Here is a 24,362-nt window from a genome sequence, read left to right on the forward strand (position 1 = left end):
AAATTACTACAAAGCGACAACGCGTTTCGTATCTTTCGCGTCTCTTAATGGTGAGGGATAGAAAGAGGATGCGTTTGTTCGAAGAAAAGAGAAGAAAGATAGATAACAAAGGAGTCAGGATCGCCGGAAAGTTGGGCAAACTCTCCGGGAAGGCTTGGAAGCGAAATGTTTGAACTCGCGCTCGATCGAGGGTTTAGGAGAAGCGTTTCCTCGTTCTCTCGCTCTCTTCAATGATTCAGACGGACGGAATCGAGATAAATACAGTTATATTCGGACAAAGAAGGGGCCGAGTCACTTTTGCCTCGTCGTGCGGGTAACCAGAGTTCAATTCCCGAGGGCGATCTCTCGTATCGCCTCGACGTCTTTCTTTCTCTCTTCCTCTCTTCTGCTTCCTTCTCCTCGCCGCTCGGTCGTGTGCCGCGTATTTACCGTATTTTCGCAGGCAACGACGTCGGGAATGAGAGAAAGACGATCGCGTAAACCACGAGGAAATGCTCCGGCGCGACCAAGATCCTCAAACGGATAAATTCGTCAGGGGAGAAACTCTGTGTTAATACCGCACGATACAGTCGCTTGCGAGCGACAAATATTTGTCTTATTCCGAATTCCTGGCGACTTCCGTTGTTTCCCGCGGGAGAACGAACGATATAAAAATTATGTGGAAATTACATCAGCCAAACGAGCTTATCGGGTCTGCGTATCGACCGTTATTGACGTTATCTCGCGAGTTTACGAGAGACGAATGCATGGGAGATTAGAAGCCGCATTTTAAGTACATAGCAAACGCCAAATATGTTTTTTCGATTCTAAAGTTTACTTATTTATTTAATTAAACGGGAATGTGTCCCTCTGTGATACACACAAAAACAATATAAAATAAAGAAGAAGGAAAAATAAAATTATATATATATACAAAAAGATATGTAAGAAATAGTTATAAAAAAAAGTAGCTTGATCTAGGAGGAATGATTAGGCTGTTTCAAAATAATGATTCTAAAAGTATTTATCATTATATTTCTAGTTTACGTAGTCGAAATGAGTTTACACGTGACACTCACTTAAGTGATATTCAACTTAAAATTGAAAAGGCAAATTAGCGCATTCGCAGTACTTCCGGAATAAATCTTAGCTCCGTAATCTTCGCGGCTTGAAAAACCGAGGAGCAACCTCGCGTCGAAAGATTTCTCTACCTCCTCGTATCGGGAATATTCTTAAAAGGGAACGCGATTTTTTCGCATTTGCATGAATTTTCTCGGCAGCCAGCCAGACGAATTAATCGATCCGGCAGGCAATCGCGCCTCTGCTTCTTAAGTAGCAAAAAGCACACACCACTTGCTCGCCCGCTCGCTATTTGTACAAGACGGGCAACTTCCGAGAGAATCGATAGCCACCCTTCGAGTTAACGAAAGCACGATATACGGGGTGTGCCTCGAGACACTTGGATGCTGAACTTTAGGGACGAGTTGTCCAGGTCGGAAACGAAGAGAAGATGACTTCACACGCAGCCGGAGCGCGCTGATCGACATTGGAAACTTAATTTCACACGGCCTCTCAATCACGCCCTACGAGAGAACTGCACGCCATTCTTCTCAATACGTACACTAACGCGGGACCTTTTCTCTCCCTTTACAATTTGCCACGGGAAGCTTGCCTCAAGAGAATATTTTTAGGTGGCACCCTGCAGGGAAGCTCTCTTCCTCCTAGGAGAGCGGAAGAATTCGATCTGCCGGTCCCCGCACTCTCCGCGAATCCCAGAGGCCGTCGAGGGTCGAATCAAAGTACAATTTATATTTATGAATACTTTCGGGAGGTAGCTCGCGCGAATCATTCATCCGTCCGCCCGGAAGCCAGAGGTTTACTCTAGCATCCGGCGCACACGTCGCGCATTGTTGGCCGACTCCTCCTTCTGCGGCCGGCCGGAATATGACGAAAACAGTGAGATCATTAACACTTAATTTCATGAATCACCGTATCTCTCTCCGTGACTTTACTCTGCGCGCGCGATGAGAAAAGGGCTGCGCAAAGTACGAGCGAGCGTGTTAGATCGTTACGTCAAATTGTTATACTGCGATCACTTGCCGACTCCGGGACAATTAGTTGGCGCAAAACAACAGATTTTAACCTAAATAGATCCTCATGATCATCGCAATCGTGAGACAATTGATAATAGAAGCTTTTTTTAATGACATTTACGCAGCAAATATACACCGAGAAAATAAATATCTAAAAAATAAAAAATAATTTAGTGCACTGAGAGAAAAATGTATGATATTTGGAACTATAATGGCATAATAAAAAGAATTATAATGGCATAGTTAGGAATATAATTTTTATAGTAAATGTTACCATAATATTTGTAATATTTACGATATAAGCATAGTATAACTGACTCGTGTAAAATTTTTACCAAGAATTATAATTATTTGAAATAAAAAATATAGTAAGGTAGCAAATATTGAATAGTAAGAGAAATTAACTATTTTATATAGTCAATACAATTGGAATATTTGGCAAATATAGATACATGTAACTATATTCCCAAAAGGTGCTTTACCATATATATAGAGTAATAAGATGGTGACTATAAATCTGTGTTCATTCTACTATATCTTCATGTTTAGATAAATTATATGTTTGAAGCCAAAACGAACTATAAAATATAGTGAGATTATAATTATTCCAACTATTTTTTCTCTCAATGTGGGTTTATCTAGGAACAAACGCAAAGAGTGTAATTGCAATAATAATAACAATAAGGAATGCTGATAATTAATATACGTTCTCGTCGCGTATAAGATTCCGTATTCCTTCCTTCAATGTTCAAGGTTAAATGTCGCGATTTTACATCTTGCTCGTGGGAATTTTGAAGTGTATCGCGCCAACACACAACAATCGTAATGGAAACCTAAATGAAACGGACGAATAACTCTTCCAACACTAACGCGAACGCCCGACACATTGTATCCACGTTGGTCTCGGCTCGTCGTCTTCGGTGTCCCGTGATTAATAGTTATCATACTTTGTAGCGTCGTTCCTATAATTGTATGTTATTTCGACACTCCAAGAATGGGAAGCCTTGGGCTACACGATCGCGTTTAATTTAAATGTAGCACCGTGGGCGTCCATCCCGCGCGCGCGCTCTCTCGCAGTGCGTGCGAATGATTGCGTGCTCCCTCTCTCTCTCTCTCTGTTCTCGCCGGCGCGCCGCTCGTTGGGAAATTCCGGATATACGATTTCGTGGATTGAGTATAATAAGGCGGGATAATGAGGGGTAGGCCGTAGGTAGGCAGGCCGACAATCTTTCAATTTTGCTGGAAACGCAATTGGCAATGAGCCCGATCCGTATCTCGTCCCACCACCGTCGTTCCGTCTAATGTCGCAATTACCGTGCGGGCGCGCGCGAAGGCGGCCGATTATTATGCGTCCTTAGTGCTGAATTGCTCGAAACGAGAGCACATAAGCGTCACAGTTAGCACGGAACACGAGCGATGCGCGAAAACGCCGGCGGGATCGCACAAAAGATCGTCTCGCGCGATACATCGGATTTTCATCCAAAGGAATATGCGCATTTCGATATCGTTGTTATAAGACGCCACACACAGAGAAATACATACTGCATTCAAGTAAATGTTGTCTGTTTTAAGTATTTCGCGAGTTTGTGTATCCTCAAGTCTATCGTAAGCTCATCATTAGTGTCGAATCTGTTCGAAATGCATTCTGAATCTTAGTAGGGTTAGCATTTCAATCGAGGTTATTAAATTTTAAAACACAAATTCGACTTACATAGAATCAAATCAATTGTTTCTTCGATAAAATTTTATGATATTCTTACAAAGAGAATAAATTCTTCTTTTGAGGGCATCGTAACGAGCTGTTCTAAAATTTATGTGAGTAGGACTATTCAGGACTATTATCAAGAAAATATTCTCTATTCAGGACAACTATTACTTAAAGTAAGCAAAAGTAAACTGAATGATCTTTTTCTTTAGCAGTAGAATGAAATATTTTTCTCTGTGTGCTGATGAAACAACGTTTATTTGTTCGCTTGCAGATTTTATAACATCATTAATAGAAAATAATGATATTAATTACGTTGCCGCAATAACAGTGACGTATTATCGATATCGCCGAGACCATCAATAGATAATTAATAAACACACGTGCGGAGAGAACCGTCTAAAATAATGATGTAATCATATCTCTGGATAACTCCCGGCAGGGATGCGTATGTGTTAAGCGCGACTTTGTGGAAATTTTTCGGAGAGAAATCGCGAGCATCCGCGAAGCGAGTGCAGAAGAACGCGAGCGTCGTCGTTATTCCGGCGTCGTTTCGCGCTCGGAACGTGCGTAAAACGTATCGTTATGTTCTCCGCGTGCCGTTATCATCACCTATAAAGAAGCTATGGGGAAGCTGAACGCGGAAAGGAAGCGTCATTTCTACGCGGCGAGAGCGCAAGAATCCCGCGAGTCCGCCGGCAATTCCGGCCGTTCTCAATTGTCTTGCCCGACTTCCTTATTTCCTGGCCCGCGCTGAGATGTTCCGCGGTGCATTCCCGATGCAATTGCGGCGCGAGCAGAGGCCGGCTGGCAGTCGAGAAGGGCACACCATAAACTATTCAATTGCTATATCGCCGTCGGGATTTCGCGGGGGAGAATCGCCGGGAAACGACGTCTCGCGTGGTCGTGGAGTCTACTCTTTTAAGACTTCTGGTCTCTCGGCGGAGGGAGCTCACGATTGATGACGTCAGAAGCGGCAAGACAAGATTCTTATGAAATACGTGGAAATAAAAGAACATATCCATAGAATGACGCTTGGGATTGAGCGATATTACTCGCATTTGCGAATAATAACAATTTGTAATAAAATAAGATGATAATAATATTAACTTTGTAGTCTTCGATTAAAGTAGAATAGAAACTCGACACATTATAATCGAAATGGCGCATAATAAATATGCTGCAAATCTAACCCCGATGAGTGAATCTGAGGACGTACGCGCGTCCCTACGAAATGAATCTTCGAGGGTGCGTTGGTTACACGCGTACGCGACCGTATCGATTATCATACTGTCCTACCGTACGGGCCAGAGAGTAGTGTCGAGCACCACGTCGGGGAGGAAGAGACGGGAGAACGAGTAGCATAATTCGAAGTCCCTCGGAATTCCGTGCGGTCGGCGTCGAGGGTTAAATGAACAGGGCGAGGGGGGAGAGGGAGGGGGGAAGGTAGACGCGAAGGGGTTAGATGTGGAGGAGTTGTCGAGGGGGGCTTCAAAGGGGAAAGCATACCGCAGACGAGAAAACGCGGGGAGAGACGGCGGGCTGACGGCGACGTCGGCGGGGGATCGCAGAAGTAGAGAAAACAACCGGCCGCGCGCTTCCATACTTTCTCGCGGCGATTATTGAGCGCGCGCGGTATCTCGAAGGTAAAGATAAAAATAAAATGCGATGCCGCGGCTAAAACGATAATGGCGGACGTTAATAAAGCCTGGAGATTCCCCCGTGGCCGGCGGAACGAAGGGAAAAAAGAGAAAGAGGAGGAGGAGGAAGAGGAGGAGGAGGACGAGGAGGATGAGGAGAAGCAGCAGGCGGAGGAAGAGGAGGTGGTGGCGGTGGTGAAGGGTGAGGAAGAGGGAGACATGTATGCATTTATGCCACGACGCACGGAGAGAAAGAGAGGCGAACTGCAAAACTTCTTCGTGGAACTTATCTCGCTAATGAGGCCTGACCATCTGACCGGTGACTTCCTTTTTTTCCCCTCTTCTTTTCCCTCGGATCCTCGCGCATGCATCGAATCCACACGCGTGCAGCAACCGCACGCGCGTACGTATGCAACGCGCGGCGCGACGGGGGGACAACCTCGCGGGCACTTTCTCTCCGACTTACCTCCTCATTCCTACATCCTCCTTCGAGCAGATGTGAGAAAACGGGCCGTTCGATTTGCGCGGCGCGCGACTGTCCATCGTACCCCGCGTGTGTTTTGATCGATTTCTATTTGTTATAATTAAGTTCGAAATTACAGCAGAATGCGCGGTAATAACAGGGTGATAGTACTCGTTTGAATCGAGGCCCACGTTGTGTTATCCCCGTCCGGGTAACGCCGCGGAATCGGAAGGAAGGAAGAGAGAATAGTCGATAGATACCTTATCGAAGCTCGATCAGCCAGAAGGGAAAGGGAGGACCTGTTGCGGGGCATTCAGGGCCGGAAGCGATGGTTAATCCCCTGCTCCAGCGTTACTTGCGGCAGCACCGACTGAAGCTGCTTGCGAACGAGACGGCTCTTCTCGAATGTGCACGGGGAAGAAAATTTGCTCGAATTAACGTGACTGTCCGAATCATAATATTGATTCTACTTTCGACTTCAGTGTTTCATTTAACATTTCAACACGTAGAAGCTTGTATCAAACTTTATTGATTCTATTTATGACCAACTAGTTTTGTTCCGACAGTTCCTTTCTGAAGAAAAATGCAAGGCTCTACAGATGTACAATCACGAAAAGAAAACAAGGAGACAATAACAAGCAAGTATCCGCCCAATTCGACAGAACTTTTTCCTCCGTATATTCTTTTGAAATGAAACAGTAAAACGTTTCTGATTGATAACAATACTGTTAACCCAACAATATCTTTTTTTCCGTATATTAATTGATCCTTTCAGCGAGACTTTACTTATAACTTCAATTACATGTATAGTATTTTAGCGAAGTATATGCTGATTGTACTTTGTATAGTAAAGAGTACGTGCACAGATATGTTACCGTCTCATTTACACAATGCAATGGGATAATAGAGAAAGGAAACATGTTTTAGAACAGGTCAGATATACCTGAGAGTTACGCTGAGATTAATTTCTCGCTACAACGAACAAACGTGGGTTACTTTTACTGTTGTTTCGAGTCCTGAGGCTCGGCCCGGCTGGAGAGTAAGATCGTGCGAGAGATCATTATTTAGCCGTGACGAGAGAACGGAAAAGATTTAGAATCACTTAAGGGCTCAGAGCCAATGAAAAGAGCTTACGAGTTTTCGTTTCTACACTGACCGCCCCTCCTCCTTTCCTTCGTGCGCTCGGTGATTATTTTTTAAGGTACTATGTTAAAGTTCCTTCTTCTTCCTCTCGTTTATGCTAATGCGGGGTTACTTTATTACGCGGTACGGATAATTTCTTCTTAAGCTTTTCTACCTTTCGGCCCTTGCACTTATCCGCTCGTGCAAAAACTCTGATTGATTCCCCGCGAGTTACCGCGTGCGCCGCTATTCACTACCCTGTGATAACTAAGATTAATGGCGACCAAAGGTTCTTATGCTGTATTATTCCGCACCACAGCGAGATAGCTCCAAGCCAAAGATTATCGCGAGATTACACGGTATCGCGGAAACACGCATCAGAAACGGTTTCGCGTACTCCATCGCGTTTCCGTGTATGTGTATATATATATATATATATATATATATATATATATATATATACATTGCGATGAAACGCCATTAAGTCTCCACGTTGCGCAAAATGAAATAAATCAAGCCACGTAAATTTTAGACTAATTTAAATAATTTCGGAACAATAAGATTCATCGCCGAAAATTGTAAATAAAACAAGAATTATTTCCCTCCCTGCGGAATGTTAATATTAAGGCACACAGGCAACATGATTATTCGTCAAAGAACTTCCTGCTGTGTTTTCTTGGCACACGCATATTTCATCTCAGCTTAACGCATCGCGAGGAAGACTTCGTCAAGTAGGAGAAGGAGATTGCCCAACACGGTCCATGCAGCATGTGTTCCTATCACCTGCCTCTCAGTCGCCGGCAACGTTGCAGCTGCGCAAATGCACGGCGTGTACGACGCACAAAGAAGCGGGTGAGAGCGAGGATGAATTTTCGACCGACCATACGGAAGGGAAAGGAGAAGAGAAAAGAAGAAAAAAAGTAAGAACTCCGAGGGCAGGACGAGAAAGAAAAAGGCGAAGAAGAAGCAGGTCCGGCGGAAAATTAATTAATAGGTGCTTCAACAACACAGATATCGCAAGAAATCGGGAAATCCGCGGAAAAGCGCGACTTAAATCCTCTGTCTGTCAATTTCACATGTCGAGAGCAGAACTTCGGTGCTCTCCGACCGCGGGCAAATTGGCCTGAATAAAAGGACGACCTCGTCAACTTGCTCCTGTGAGAACAACGAGAGTTTCTGCCGATGAATTTGACGGCGGGAAAAAATATCCCGGGAGAAGCACGCGGCATCCGTCGCCGGACACGTCAGCGAGCGCAATTGCGCGAGATTGCATTCAGCCGACGCACTTTGTCAGGAGCAAGAAGAACGACGGCGAGGACGAGGACGAAGTGCATGCTACCAGGGCGATCACGAAAGGCGGCACACGAGAGGAGAGGACGGCGCAGGGGAGAAGAGAGGGGGCGCGTTCAGCAAACGGAAGACAATTTTCGCCGGCGTTTCAGCGCCGAAGGATGGACGGCGCGAGATTTCCGGAGGGCGAACTCGATTTTCGGAGAGAGAGATGGCTTTCCGCCGGCGGCCGCGTCGCGGAGTGCGCCTTGAAAAATGCCGCGACCTGAGAAGGCAACCCTCGCCGACGGCGGCGGTCCAGGATGCGTTCTCCGTCAACGTCACCTTTTTCATTGTCTGTGGACCGCGCGGGCAATATGCGCGGCGTTTCCGTGGCAGCGCGATAGCGCCGCCGGTCACGAGACGTATCGCAAATTGAATTACACGAAATAGAGGCGAGAGTAATGAGCGGCGATTTCGGGACGGCGAGGACTTTTGATCGCAAGATCACCTCGCGAGTAAAGAGAGAGATTTGAGTATACTGAGAAAAAATATTTCAAAATTTTGTGGGATATCAGGCTTTTTTCATAGAAATAAACTTTATATTCCACAAAAAGATTTTGTGATAACGCATGTGCCAAAAATTTTTATAATGTAATTATTTTTATACAAATTATTTCATACATATATTTTTTTAATATAATTTGTTATAGAAATTTTGTCATTACCGTCTGCATTGCCATTAACGTCCGAATATTTTTCCGGAACTGCAACGTGAATCAATCTTCTACGTCGGATCATCCTGTATATCCTAATTATTAATATTAATTACAATAAATTATTAAAATATCATAATTAAAATACCAATTGTTAATGTTAGTTATTAATATTAATTATAAATTATAATTACTTATTAAAATATCATAAAAATTAAGATAACAATTATTACAGCGTAATAATTAAAGGATAAATTATAAAATTAGGGATAATAAAAGGAATAATTAAAGGATAAATTATTAATTAGGATTAAAATATTAATAATCGCTACATTTTTTTCTTAGTCTTTATAATTGGGATACAGAATGATTTCATATGAAAGTTCTAATTAGCGCGTTGCAAGTCTGGGAAAATATTTGGTGCATACGTTATCGCATTGCCAAACGTTATTATCCTACTCCAGTTTCAATATTCGCATTAATATCCAGCGACCGGCTTCTGTTGGCCTTCTTTCTTTTTTTTTTCTTTTATTTTATAGTGATCTGCCGTTCCGTTCCTTCGTTTGTACACCTGAGAACTCGCTTGTACGGTTTGTCCTTGCGAAGCAATTCATCGCTCATCTGGCGACATCGTTGCCCACAACTAATCGATAATTGTCGATCAATGTCAGGTCGCCACGACAACATTCGCTCGGCGTCTCCCTCCCGCTTCTGCAGGAAGGAAGGAGCGCATCATAACGATTATTATTATTTCGCGTCACGGAAATCATAATTCAGGCCCGTCTTAATGACAACATGCACGCACGCACGCACGCACGCGCTCCTCGCGCTCTCGAACCTTGAGACACTACTTATAATTTTTAATTCCCTTATCGTCGCGTCGCGATCTTTACGCACAACAGCCGAAGTAGTGGACACCGGTCTACCCGCCGGCCGACTGAATTCAACGATACGGTGGGATAAAACAATAACAATAAAAACACAAAGAGGGGACTTTTCTTTTTTCGAGGAAGAGGACGAGACGCGTGCGTGCGTGCGTGCGCATCCGGCGCGAATGTACGGCGTGAAATTATGGACGCAATTAAACATTATCACGATCAAACATTATTTGCATCGCGATATAACACTGCCCTCCCATCTCCTTTTCTTCCTCCTCCATGCCCGCGACGATCAGTTAAATTATAGGTTCGCTCGCTTGCACTTTCGACACTTTTGCACCTAATGCTCATTGCACATCGTGCACGCGATAAGCGAAATCCAAAATTCTTCTTTCCGAAGAGAGACCAGTGTGCAGCGGGCGTTAGGTGTAAAAGTGTCAAAAGCGCAAGCAACACGAACAAACCTTATTTCACGCAGTGGAACGGGCGAGCAGGGCCACCTCGCTCACGAGAACCGGTGGTCCTACCCGAAAGAGAGAGAAAGAGAGAGGAGGCGAACGGCGGCAGAGCGCAAGGTGCATTCTTCGGCAGCGCCACTTTTCTCCGGTGGGCGACGCACACACACGCGCGCACGATGCAGCCGCATCAAAGGCGCCGACGGCACACGGACGAGCCCGCCGCGGTGCTCCCTTGCGTGCACGTGGAGAGGAGCGTCGAGTCGCGTCGCGTCGGGGAGGGGGAGGACACCGACACACAATCGTCGTCATCGTCGTCGTCGCATACAAGAACGCGTTTCGCCTCGAGTATCTCGCCGGTGGCATCTGCCGTAACCGCGGGCGGCTCCTGTGCGCGCTCACATTTCTCGCACCGGATTCGCACGATTCACCCCCGCCCCCCTTCTCCATCCCCGGGATCAAAACAAACCGCAGTTGCACCGCGTGCCGGGATTGAGTTTATTAGCGTCAATTAAGGGGTTTATTAAGACATTATTGTTGATTTCCGTTGATAATGCAACACGGAGCTTAACTGAATTATTTGAGTTACGGCAAATAAATGTGATTCGAGGCGAATCTATCTTTTATCTCGTTCCATCGGCTATTTGTTAGCTGTATCACCGGATTAATCTGATTATTCTGATGCAATTAATTATACGTTATTCTTAGCTTGATGAAATGCAGTATTACACAATGCCGATCACAGTTGTCACGGCGTTCAATGCGTTAAAGGATTGTTAACTCTCTGTGTATAATATATTGGATCTGTGAGGCCCGAAACAACTTTTGTAGAAGATACGGGAAAATTCCAAAGTAGCGAAAATCTGTTTGCAGTTTTGATTTTGCTGCGTTAATATTTTGTAAGTAAAGCTTTTTTGTATTTTTGGGAACAAAATATGTCTAAAAGTAGCGATTTTCAATACAATTATGGCACTTCTAAGTCGCTCGACAGATCTTGATTGCGTGTCCCAAAAAGAAAACTATACGCGTAGAATTAAAGAAGTGATATAATTGTGTATCTGAAGTTTCAATTTTCAACGATGTAAATTTGAGAGTTCAAAGTCAATTTAAAAATTGAAATTTTTGATTGAAAAAATGGACAGTTCGTAAAGCTCAGAGTATAAGTATAATCATTTCTGGGTAATAAAATTGATGATAATTGATGCAATCGACATTTGTAGTTGATAGGATCGGTGTGTTCCTACTAGTAATGATAAATGATACAGTCTGACAGACTGACAGTTAATGCTGTTAAATATCCGACACAGCTGACGGTCGAGAAATTTGAAACCGAGAATAATCGACACGCGTGCTTTCACGCTATCGTCGTAAAATGTCGGCGGATGTAGACGACGAAATCTTTTAATTTCGATAGGGCAGGTAGTGGGAGCGCGCACCTAAATTTCGGCGGATAGAGGAGATCGTTTAGAGGTAGAGGTTCGGCACGTAAAATAGAAGAGGGGATACGGAGAAGGATGTGGCGGATCGTAACAGCTGGCTCAATTTTCACGACGCACAAGGGACTGCCTTTTGTGCCTTTTAGGGCTTTCAAAGTGTTTCAATGGCTCCTTCGTGCAGGACCATTGGCGGTAACGGTACCTTTAATGAAATCCACAGGTGTAGCAGCCGACCGTAAATAGAAAACTAGGGCGGAATCACGTTTTCGGAGGAAAAGACATTATCCTACACACTTGCAGCGCGATACTTGTTATTTTTCATCTGTCTCGATAAACTGCAATTTCGACTATGTACACTGTAAAAAATCTTGTGTACACAGTACGTAAACAAATGTTCCAAAAAGTCCACTCTAAATTTTGTGTCGAAAATAACTAACTAAAATATAAATATATATAAACTAGTATATAATATAAATAACACACGAATGAATATATGTTATTTTCAACACAAAATTTAGAGTGGACTTTTTGGAACATTTACGTACTGTGTACGCAAGATTTTTTTATAGTGTAGGAGGTAATCGGGTAGAGAAACCAAAAAACGAGAGAAAATGAAGAAATGCAATCGGCAGCGCCGCTACTGCGATAACGCGAAGAAACTAAATAGATAAATAACAAATAACTCTTGAGCTAAACTCAAGATACAGAATAGTCAAACCTAACGCAACGACAATACGCACGTTAAATGAACACACAAGTATATGAAAAATTTAACGCAAAAATTTCTACACGAATTAATTTCAACACTAATACAAAATGTTTTTTACCGTTCAGGAAAATAGACCGTCAGTAGAGTCTATCTTGCTGAAAAACAGTAAATTTCGCTAGAAACATTGCATAATTTTTAATAGCAGTTCCTAAGACATAAATGGTACGTATGAAATGAAAGGATAACGAATTACTGCCGAGTGTCGATCTATTCTTTGGTGACAAGATTCTATAATGGTCTTCACTATAAAATTCTCCCTGTATGTATTTCTCCCTGTATTTATATTTCTCCTTTGACTCGTGTTTAAGACACGTGTCATACACACGAAGAATATGCGCGTTAACTTGTCTGCCACACAGCCAGGAAAAGTAGTACAAAGTGATTCTATAGAGCCAAGGCTACTACCGGCTGGTCAGTGTCGTGATGAAATCAACGCACAAATATCGTCGCGGGAAGTTGTCTCGTGATCCGTAATCTATTTGAAATTCTGACAGCGCGATTCGGGTCGCTTAATCGGCGCTTGAGCGACGAGATATTATTCCGTCGTTATTATCGTGTGCCCGCACTAAGTATACGTATGTTTACGGTTACACGCTGTGACTTGCCGACGGCCGGTCGAAATTGCCTATTTGCACAGCTATGAATAGCATCGGCCGTAACGTAACTGTCCGAGAGACAAAAGTGGCAACAAGCAATGAACGAAGTGAGGGCGTTATTAGACCCGCTGTCAGTGGATCGATTGAAGGATTAATAAATCTCGATAAAACCCAGCGCGCGCGTATCTTGAGTAATTATCAATTATAGCGTAAGCGTAAAAATCAATTATAGCGTTCACGTATAAATCATGATCATATTTTGAAGAAAGAAATACTTTTAACGCAGAACTCTTTAGTAACGCGCGTTCATCGAGATACGCGAGATATTTCATACTCTAGAGATATAGAAAAGAAGAAAGTCGATTTCGAGCGCGAAGGAGACTAGTTTAATGCAATTCAGATGACGGTAATAATCAACGGTACACCGTGATATATACATTACAAAGTCGTCATTCCTCCTACGCGAACGCGTTCCCAGTATCAGCTATCCTTGCTTGCACACACGCGTGTCGATCGGCGGCCAATGCGAGGCCCGATATATAATTCCCGAATAAAATCGGAAATTTTCTCTGCGGACAGCGCGGCGGCCCGTCACTCTGTACGCGGTGCAATTAACTTTTAACCCGTCGTAATTGCCCGGTCGTGTCGGATATCGGACGTACGTGCGTGCACGCACCTCCACGGCTGAAATTACCTTACGTCGACGTAGCGCGCGCCTTCCGATTATTATAAAGCGTGGGTTACGGCCACGTGTGTCCCTCTTTCTGTGCGTATGTGTGCGCGCGCGTATTTCAGTTCGTGTTTTCAGTTCCTCGGGAAGGAGAGAATGTGCGAAGGACACATGGGGTGTACGTTAATAATTACGGGCGCTGGAATGCACGTGTTCTTACCTTCATTCCGCGAAATAATTTTCCGCAATTCCCGCAAATATGTCAGTAAACACATATCGTAAACTTTTTTTCAACAAATTCTTCGGAATATCTCGTGTCATTATGTCGGCCATTAATATTTGTGTTAACACGTTGACTGCGCCATGAGAATCACCGGCGACGGCCGGTTCTACGATTTTGCCGAGTCTCGTTAATTTAATACAGAACCGAAAAGCGGGAGTAACTGCGTTTAACGAACGAAATGCTGTAGTCGACAGGAAGTTAAGAGCTCACGAGTATATGTATCGAGGAAATGCATGTATTTATTGCAACTTTTGTTATTTGAACTATCAAACTTTCAATCACGTAAATCGTACGCTAACGTGTTAAAATACACTTTTCTCACTGTGCCTAAGTGGTTCAAGAGTCGTAACGCACGTGGCCGACTGCGACACGTCACGCATGTGTCGTCTGTCATTCATCAATTAATCGTGTGACGTCAGATATTCTTGTAAATATTGAGGTGAACGGAATTTATTATAATTATTATGAACAGTTAAAAGACGATTTATGAATACGGATTTGCAATTTATTATGTTCTCAATCAAAAATTTGTAGAAAATTTATTACAATTACTATAAATATATGATAATTTTATGATACTACATGCTCCATATAATGACTGTGAATATAATATATAATATAAATAGCGACCTTACAATTTTATATAAATTTTGCAAATGTTGATTTGTGTGTCTAATAATGTCCCGAGTCATTGCGAGACGTGTATCCGAGTCAAAATTTCGGTTCTGTATTAGTCCTGCAAGTTCCGTCAAACTTGAAGAACCAATGGTATCAAGAATCGTGAGATATAACATTATACGGAACAAATTATTATTTACTGTCGTTTGTGAAACGTGGAAATTCAACATGGACTTACGCTGGGAAAATGCATTTTATATCTCCACGATCTATAGAGAGCAACAGTAATAAAAGCAATGCGAGTAATACACTTTTCCATACCAGACAACAACAAGACCAGACTATTGAAAAGACATTCAATATGATTAATAGTTACCCAAATTTTGATTCGATAACAAGTTCAAAGAAAATTGAAAATAAGCCGACAGATTCAAGACGGAACTTACAACCGACGGTCAATTATTAGACGCACAAATCAACATTTGTAAAATTTATATAAAATTGTAAGGTCGATATTCATATTGTGTATTATATTTATAGTCATTATATAGAGCATTATGTAATATCATAAAATTATCATATATTCATAATAATCGTAATAAATTTCCTACAAATCTTTGATTAAGAGCATAATAAATTGCAAATTCGTATGCATAAACCGTCTTTTAACTGTTTGGATCGATATTTCATGGAGATAGATATTTCTCAGAATAGATAAACATTTCTTAGAATAGGTAGACATTTTTTAGAATATAGATCTCTTACGGAATTGATATCTTTTAGAATAGATAGAAAAAAAAGCAAAAACGAACTGTGATAAATAGTAGAAAATTCACGAAACTCTGATGGCATGTCGCATAACAACGGATTGCGAATACCGGTCTAAATTTCGCGTGTCTCGGGTATCTTAATGCGTTCATCATCATACTTCCGTCAAAACCGGAAATATCCCGCATAATAAATGATTTAACACACCTCACAATATCTGATGCATCGCTGCCCGCGTCCCGCCGCCTCGCGTCTTGGCTTCCTAATCCTGGTGGGCCCAGCTGCTTCGGATATCTCATCGTGGCACTGACACTGACACTGATATTCGCGCGATTCGATCGGGAAAAGCGACGCGACGAATCCGAAAGATCGCAATAGTCGGCGGAATATTTTAATCGCGCGATGGATGTTGTGAAGAGCTTCCGGAATGTTTACTTCGCGTGCGTCGCTCGCCGGCTCGAGACGCAAAGTGCGCGGCGCGAGTACGAAAACAATCGGCGGAAGATAACGTCACCCCCCACCCATCGCCACACGGCGTGCCCGCGGATCAACGACACGTATATTTAGAGTGGTTGAAAAATCACAACAATGCGCACAGCGTGAATAAATGTCTATCTGAAAGGAAACAATTCAATTTTGTGCCGTATATTCATGTATCTCGACTGCTAATCATTCATCAGCAAGACTCGATTTATTTTATATAATCGGCGTTTGTATCGACACAATTTTTTTAATACTAATCACATCAAATAATATGTAGAGCTGCTATTAAAGTAGCGCATAATTTCTTTGCGCATTAACAGCTGTTAATTATTCCTGCACTTTGTGATTTTATAAAAAAAATAAGAAATAAAGATACCTTGAATTTGCGAAATGGAAAAACTATCTAAAAATACGTCGTAATTTTTAAAATAATTAATAATAAGATATTATTCTCTATATTATTGTATATTTAATGTAGGAAATTCTTTCCCTTATTTATGATTTTTATACAAGGCATATATAAATATTCTCACGTTACTCCATTGTCATATTTTGCAATTCTGATTCTACGGACCTTTAAAATTCCAATTTGCATAAAGCTGCAAAAACTCACCGATATCAAAGTTATTTTATAATTTTAGAGACAATATGGCGTTCTCGTGTTTAAAAAATTTTAACAAATTAATATATACATATATATATATATATATATATATATATATATATATACAAATATTGTTATGTAGCTATTAAATATTAATTAAAAAATTATATATCAGAATAGTTTCCCTTGAGATTGCTTATTTGTTACACTGTGTAATGAACGCTCGAAAAATATTCCGAGTCTGCGGCCTTTAAAAAAATTACCAAAGCATACATATAGACCACATATCGAAAATTTTGCCGATAACATTCGACGATTGTCGTCAGTTAATGTGCGATTGTTCATTAATGAGCGTTTCGTTTCCGACCGACTCGTACTTTCGTAGAATCATTGAATATCTGGCCACGATGACCACCAAGAACCGACACCAGGATAGAATACAAGACGTAGGATGGCAGTCCACGTCAATGTTTGCAATTTTTTTTTTGTTTTACGTCTTGAATCTCCAATCTTATTAAAATTTCCGACGCCAATAATATATAAAAAATAAAAATAAACAGATAAAAAGAAGTTGATTTCTTTGCCCATTGATCTTAGATTATTTATTATTTGCTCATTACGCAGATATTTTATTCGCGTGATTGAGTTAAATAATTATTATTTTATTGAGATTAAAAATAACGATTAAGTACAAGCAAAGAATTTTGATATGATAAACAGATATAATAAAAAATATCAATAATATATAATAAACACATAGCATTTACAAAAATATAATTTATATTCTTATATTTTTATATAGAAATATATATATAAATTTATAAGAATAACAAAAATATAAAATGTTAAATAAAATGTTATAAGTCTTTCCTAAAATGTCAACATGTAAAGGATGATATCTTTTATCTGCACTTTTCTACCAGGCGATGTGCGTCTCTAAGAAGACGGGAATATTGTATTTAGCATAGTTTATACATATTTGACACTTTTCTTTTTTAGAGATGCAGTGAAAAGTCACACATTATAATAACGAACATATTGATTCCACATTAAACCTACAAATCTGATAGAATCTGTAGGATCGATGCAAAATCTAATTTTTGTTTTGAGAGACAACGTTGTTAGCTTTACATTTACGGCTTTAATTTATTGCCCAGAGATTTTTATGGATATCGAGGCAAACAAGATACATACTCAGTCACAACACACGTCTCGCGCGAAATTACCTCATCTCGAATAAGAGGAAGAAGGGGGAGTTATCATTTATCAAGGCGCAAATATCGACTTACCTTACCTTGATAGTGCACGTTTCCACCATTTGTGTTCTCTCTCGGGGCGATTCATTAAACACGAAACGGAAATAGGGCTTCTCATTAATCTTTCCAATGGGATTTCATATTATTTTCTCGATTGATTGTTTTGGTAGGGAAAAAGAGAATGAAGGAAAACCGAGAGAAACAGCACCGCGAGACATCCAAGTTTTCCGATAATAACTGCGCAACTCAATTCCTGACAACGCGGAACGACATGGCAAGTTGCGTTTTTCTATTTTTTCACGACGCCGCGTGTCTCGCTCTTCGTTTCAATAATTACGGTCGCAACAATAACGGGGGCAAACGACGTATAAGTACTGTTAATAAATTATAGCGTCGAGCAATTCAATCGTCTTAATGCAATAATAATCTCGGCAACGAGACAACGATATTACGATAGACGTGAACTATTGCAATTAGTTCCGTTTCGTCTCATTTCGAGATGCAATTCAATCTACCGGGCTTGTTCATTATTTTCGATAGTCGAAATAACTTCTCCTGCGACACGTCTTCCATTTTTATTTTTTTCTTCTCGAACGCACATTCGAGGTTTTGTATTTTACAAGATTTACGCCGCCACGCTGTTTTTCCATGAGGGGTATTTTTAAAAATACATATTTTCGAACGAATAGACTGTTTGCGCGCAGGAAATCACGCAGTTTTTTATTGCTTTCCGGACAATTCCATCAGGCCGGACGTACGGTCTACTCGCGGCGTGATCGATCCATTCCTCGCCTCTCCCTCGCGCGTTTTGACATTTGGTCTGTTTGTTCTTTGTAGCTGAATAGGTTCTCTCTTTTTTATACCAAATTATAAATATGTTTCTTTTTAAATCTTTGCGTAAGCATAATGGGTTGTTCAGCGATCAACTTTTTTTTCCATTCAGTTTTTAATTATTTTAACGAATTCTTTTATGTTAACTGTTGGTTTTTTGTTTTTATAGAGTCCCTACATAAATAAACGTAAAAAATAGGTAAATTTTTATTTCCACAATTACTATAAATAAATAGTCAAAACTTGTGCTTTTTATGAAAAAATTCATTTTCTACTAAACTATTATTGAAACGGCAATTTAGGTACTTTTTTAAGACACTCCAAATATTTTTCAGAATTTTATCAGATTTTTTTAACTACATTGTCTTTATTATAAATTAATAATCTTTGAAAAATATGTAACTAACAAGTAAAACTACTCAAAAGTTACACTCTGATTTCTTTCTAATTTGGCACAAATGTGGAAGTATAAAAAATATTTAGGTCATATTTCTTCATTTTGGCATACTTTGAATTTCACGGGTAGTTTATAGCTTTTTAATGTTCTCACTCCTGTCATAAACAAGTGCAATAAAAATGTATAAGAAATAAAATTGAATACAAGATATAGTTAAATAATTTTAACAAAATCGGCATAGCTGAGACAAGAACCATTCTAAATTTCTTTAGCCTAGATTCCAACTAAAATATTTTAAATCTGTGCCAAATTAGTCAAAAATGATTCAAATCTCGGCCAAACCAAGAGAGAGAGAGAGAGAGAGAGAGAGAGAGAAATCCGGCAATTTTAATTAAAATTTTAACAAAATCGGCATAGCTGAGACATGAATTATTCTAAATTTTTTTAGCCAAGATTCCAACCGAAATATTTCAAATCTGTGCTAAATTAGCCAAAATGATTCGAATTTCGGCCAAACCGAGAAATTGTTTATATAAAAACTTTTTTTCAACTTTTTACATGTTTTTGAATTTGAATATTTTATTATTTATACAAATAATTGTATACATTTAACCTCATATTCATAATCAGCAAACCAAAAACGCCAATATTTTGTATTCAATTTTATTTCTTATGCATTTTTGTTGTACTTGTTTATGATAGGAGTGAGAAAAAATCAGTCCGATAAAATAATTCATGACACAAAGGATTATGTTCAAAAAGTGCGCAGTAGTTGAGCTATAAAGAGCAAACCTATTCTCGCGGATATCGCCGCGAGTCGGTCGCGCGCCAACACCGATTTGTTTTAGCGCAAAACCGCGCGTGCACGCCAGTACGGCGATCAGTATGCATTACCGCGCATTACTTTACAGCGCGTGAATTATAATGCCGTAGTGCGATAATGATCGCGCGCGCGTTCCGCCGCGATTTTGCGCGACCGACTGGCTCATTAATATTGATTAGATCAATTTCCATCGATCATGCAGCCGGCTGCATTGCGCCGCTCTATGTCTCCATCGTGATCAAAGAGTTTTCGCGATGGTCGCGTGACTGTAATTTCTTCTTTCCCGTGAGAAACAGACGTGTCTCCGACGGATGACACATAGAGAAACATAAACAGTAAAAACATAAGCAGTAAACAAATTGATTAATCATACATGAAAATTACGGAGCACGTAAAACTGTCTTGTTGAGATTATCGACTGTGCTCGCTTACTGTTTAACTCTTTAATTTTAGTCTCGCCTCTGTAGCCAACAATTGTCGTGATTTTAAAGATCAATGCGTGCGCGTGATCAGACAGCAAAATATATATATTGTATTCAAGTAAATGTTACTTCTTTCAAGTATTTTATAAGTTTGTATATCCACAAATTTATCGCAAATTTGGCATAAATATAAAATTTTTTCCAAATATATCCTGAATCTCTTCTAGTAAGTTTAACGTTTCAATCAAGAGAGAGAATATGAAATAAAAAAAAATTTGGTTTGATTATTATATGGAGGCAAATCAATTTTCTCTTTGATAAAGTTTTATGATATTGAAGATTTACTTCTGGTATATAAAATGTATTATTAAATAATAAAAGATGACTAAAAAACATTAATTTTTCTCAATTGTTTACAGTAACAGGAGCTATGCTACGTCGGTACACTTGGAGTTACAGAGTCAAGTCTTACTGCTTATACCTTTCTGTACGCCATAGTCGCGTGCGTATTGTCAAGAATTTTATCCGTTTTATTCGTTTTCTCGCTTCCAAAATAATTACGTCAGCCGAGGTAGTTTATCGGACAGATTTATGAAATTTATAAGCGACTTCTCGAAAGACAGGGATTTTTTCCGCAGTCGTCAAGTTACAACCGCGACATGCGATTTATACGGCGCTACGTGTAGTTATATTTATTAATTAAAACTAGCTACACACACGCTGAAAAAATCATCAAGATGGAACGAATCAAATTCATCGTTTTTCCGCTCTCTCCCCCCTTCTACAGAGAAAGAGAGAGGGGGAGAGAGAGAGAGAGAATTTCGCTCAGGGATAAGAAAAAGCGAGGAAAACACGCGAGCGCGTGTTATCTATGTAGATTATGCACTGTCAACGTGAGTTACGCGAAAAGAGATAGTCCGCGCAGATTACTCGTAGACGCGTCGGCCAGACCGTCGCTGTTTGCACGCGGACGCGATGCTCTAGGACCGTCGTTGCGCTTCAGTACAATACTCACCCTCACACGACTCGCCGGCGAAGAGAGACAGAGAGACGACGAACAGAGCGGGGAACAGAGGCGGGAAGAAGAGGGGCAGGGGGATATAATCGTGTGTCAGCCGCAGGCGGCGGTGGTTCGGATTTGGATCTCGACTCGGTACTCACCTGCAACAATGGAAGAAATAAATTATGTATCATTTCGCGCGGGCGCGAGAACGCGACGTGGGGGAGGGAGGGCGACCGGGGGATTTAATCGATTCCGTAATGTAATTTTACAGCGCCGTGAGCGAACGAATCAGGGAAATGGAACACGCGTTCCGCCATCGTGCGACCCCCTAACCCTTCCTCTCCCTCCCTACCATCTCACCTTCGCCGGGGTTAACTCGTATTTCGATTAGCGCGAGTGATCGGGCAATAAGTAATCGTGAGCGATCGCAGTACCGACGGCTGGACGGACGAGCGTGGATGACACGAATAACGCGCATTTTTTATTAATTAACGATTCTGTGCCACTGTCGCGCGCGCATACTGCGGAGAAATTATGGCTGTTGTTGTCGTAATTAATAAAATCGCGGACTTGCGATCGCGCTTATCCGCGCGTTCACCGGAGAAATATGCGATAGAATTTGTAATGAACACACATACACGCGAGACAACGAAGGGAGAACGGAGGGGAAAGAAGGGGAAATGAAAATTTCGACGGCGGAAGATAAACAGACCGGCGTGTTGCGCGCGGATATATTCGAGGCGAGATTCGGGCGGCGGCAAAATAACGGCGCAATATGTAATTGCGGCGCGGGGCCGGCGCAAAAGTTAGTCGCTGTGTCGCGCATTGTTCCTTTATTCCATTATGCCGATCAAACAGCGCCGGCCAGTTACGTAATTTGCACAAACGTAATTCGCCCCAATTATTTGGAGCTGTTGCGAGGGCGGACGCAGTATGAGCGACGCATCCACTTCCGCCGCTCGCGGATGTATTAACATGTATTAACACGTGCGCGCATCGCATGCAGCATAATAGCGGCCTGTTTGCGATCGGTAATTGCCAATTAATCGATAATCCCGCGGTAATTTGAGATGGTAAACCCGCGTATAATTAAAAGTAAAGTGTACTCTGCCGCGTCTTCGCTTTCGCCGATCGAAGAAATTGCGCGCGTCTTTTGTTCTTTTTCTTCTTCTTCTTCACACACACACACACACTCACACACACGCATACACGGCAAAAATTATTCTACTGTTGAGAAAAGCGACTGTTCACTTTCTCTCTTTTAGGTCTGTATCGATTAGTTATCGTTTGAAACTTGCCCCAAATGAGATGTTCTGAACTTAGGACCGTATTAGTAGTTGTTGTTATTGAAACTTGTCTCGTATGAGAGATTCCAAAATTTCTATTTTGAGTTCAATCTAAATTTTTCAATTCAAATTTTTTGAATTATGATACATATGTGACATTTATATAATCTGTGATCACGCGATTTAACTGAAGAAACTTTCATTTAACCCTGAGTTTAAATCTGGTATCTTATTTGAGAGTTTCAAGTGATAACTATTAATGATAAGCAGATGTGAGTTTTCCAGTTAAATTTTGCAATTACAAGTATGACGTCATGAATGTCGATCGATTCTTAATTAAAATGCTAAAGTTACGAGGATTAGAGCGCACTTCGTATGGATTCGATTCAATCTTATGTATTTTTAACAAACTCACGATAGATTCGCAAACACATAGAAATACTTGAGGCAAGCAACATTTATTCGAGTGCAGTATGTAACTTTTTGTGTGCGCCTTCGTCGGATACCCCGTGCAATTTCCGTCGGGGAAGAATCAGCGCGCTACGTTGCGCACGCTGTGTAATTCTCGTGTAAGTTACGGGCATTCCGTCAGGAAGGCACGGACATCGCGCGGCGCGATAAACTCCATGGTGATTTATCGCCTTAACAATTTCTCACGTGCCACGATCGCGACTGCGAGAACACGGCACTCTCAAACGACACAACATACGTCACATGTCTTAATATAGAATTAATGCGGACAATTAGCCGGCAATGCAGTCGGTCCCCTGTCCCTCGGCGACATCGCCACATATATTTTCCTCGCTCGTCACTCGGATTATCCGTCGAGAGAAGCGTTTGGAAATTACGTTCGGCCAGATCGACGAGAACGCACCCGGCTAACGGCTTTAAAATTAACGACTGTCGGCCGGTCTGGTTGAGAGACCCTGACGCGCTCGGCGCCAAACCTGTTCCAACTTCTGGATCTCGAGTCCGCCCGTGTGTCTTACGTATTTCGTTCTAACGTCTTCACTAATGAGCAATTGAAACCCGAGCTCGACCGGACTTCTCACTCTCTTTCTCTCTCTTTCTTCCTCTCTCGGGCGCGCGCGCGCGAACGAGCAGAGAGTGCGTTTCGTGCGTACGTGTGAATGTATGTGTTTTGCGTTCGCGTGGGTCGATACATCGACCGCGTATCTCGGACCAAAAATTTCGCGACGACACGACGCTTTGCATAAATTTGTACGACGGCCACGTCGAGTTCATTTCGTCCAAGACAGAGGGAAGAATGTCAGCGACAAAGAGATACAGAGAGAGAGAGAGAGAGAAAGAGAGAGAGACCTGATCGCAACGCACGACATCGGCCGACGCAATATGCGCGTGATAAATGATGATTAATCGATCGGATCTATGCGCGCGTGCGTGTGAGTGTGTATGTGTGTCGCTTCATTAAAAAGCGATTCAAATGTGCGTGGGAATCTGTGGAAGCGGCTGTAGGGATTTCTCAATGATTACGAACGAGAAGCAGCAGGTTCTTACGCGTCGAGTCTCATATAAATTTAAAAATATTAATGCAGATGGCAAGTCTCGGGTGTTCTTAAAATAGAGAGGATCTAAGATCGAACTAGAGATTCTGCGATTTCAAAGATTTTCGGGAGCTGCAGTTGTATTTTATGGAGGACACGGCTGGCGTACAAGTGCGACGATAAGTGTGAGAATGAGGTTTGCCACATGGGGAAAATATTGCGGTTAAGATTACATTTCGTTTTATAGCGCTTTTTGTCAAGCTGGATTATATATATTGGTGTTGTCGTATAA

General features: G+C 41.5%; 1 protein-coding gene across 3 annotated transcripts in view; it reads right to left on the bottom strand.

The window, feature by feature from the left end:
• The window catches only part of LOC116843728 (glypican-6), a 223,027-nt gene that overhangs the window by 73,903 nt on the left and 124,762 nt on the right, over positions 1-24,362 (bottom strand). Inside the window, exon 1 of one of the 3 annotated variants that reach the window (XM_032814421.1) lies at positions 15,668-16,643. The exons of the other annotated variants lie outside the window; for them this stretch is intronic. The gene's annotated coding sequence lies outside the window, so the exon portion shown is untranslated. Of the gene's footprint in view, positions 1-15,667; positions 16,644-24,362 lie in introns of those variants that run through there. 3 annotated transcript variants of the gene reach the window in all.

Source organism: Odontomachus brunneus, unplaced genomic scaffold, assembly GCF_010583005.1.
Source record: "Odontomachus brunneus isolate Ranch 3 - 2012 unplaced genomic scaffold, Obru_v1 Obru_scaffold_035, whole genome shotgun sequence".
Lineage (NCBI taxonomy): Eukaryota > Metazoa > Arthropoda > Insecta > Hymenoptera > Formicidae > Odontomachus > Odontomachus brunneus.